This window comes from Odontomachus brunneus, unplaced genomic scaffold (assembly GCF_010583005.1).
Source record: "Odontomachus brunneus isolate Ranch 3 - 2012 unplaced genomic scaffold, Obru_v1 Obru_scaffold_034, whole genome shotgun sequence".
Taxonomy (NCBI): Eukaryota; Metazoa; Arthropoda; class Insecta; order Hymenoptera; family Formicidae; genus Odontomachus; species Odontomachus brunneus.
In genome coordinates, this window is record NW_022639484.1 from 1,338,504 (window position 1) to 1,338,992 (window position 489).

The 489-nt window shown below is 25.6% G+C and overlaps 1 protein-coding gene across 1 annotated transcript in view; it reads left to right on the plus strand.

Moving 5' to 3' along the window:
* The window catches only part of LOC116843626, a 10,593-nt gene that overhangs the window by 1,218 nt on the left and 8,886 nt on the right, over positions 1–489 (plus strand). The window lies entirely within an intron of this gene.

The window sequence follows — 489 nt, forward strand, 5'->3', positions numbered from 1 at the left end:
TTATTTAGACAAAATAATACTTCATTATACTTTTCTAAATATTTTAATTAATAATAATTTTTCACTGAATTTTTCTACTCTCTTAATAAAATATTATCGAAATATTAATGAAATTATAATGAAATTTTAATGAAATTGGATTAAAATTGTGAATGCTTTTCAAAAGCATTTCAGCAAAAGTTCATTATATTTTCAATAAATTATTTCTATCAGATATCAGAAATATCTCAATTGAGATCTTACATGCGAATTTTTGCAGAAACCACATTTGAGAATTCAATTGAGAATTCAACTGAGAATTGAATTGGGAATTCTATTGTTATCTTAACAGAAATTTTTCAGTAGGGTATTGATTGACTGTCGCGCGAACTTATATATACAGGGTGTTCAAAAAGTCCCGGACCGGTGAAATATCTCGAAAACTAAGCATTTTAGAAAAAAATGTTTCAGATAAAAGTTGTGGCGTTTAAAAAGATGTATTTACTGATC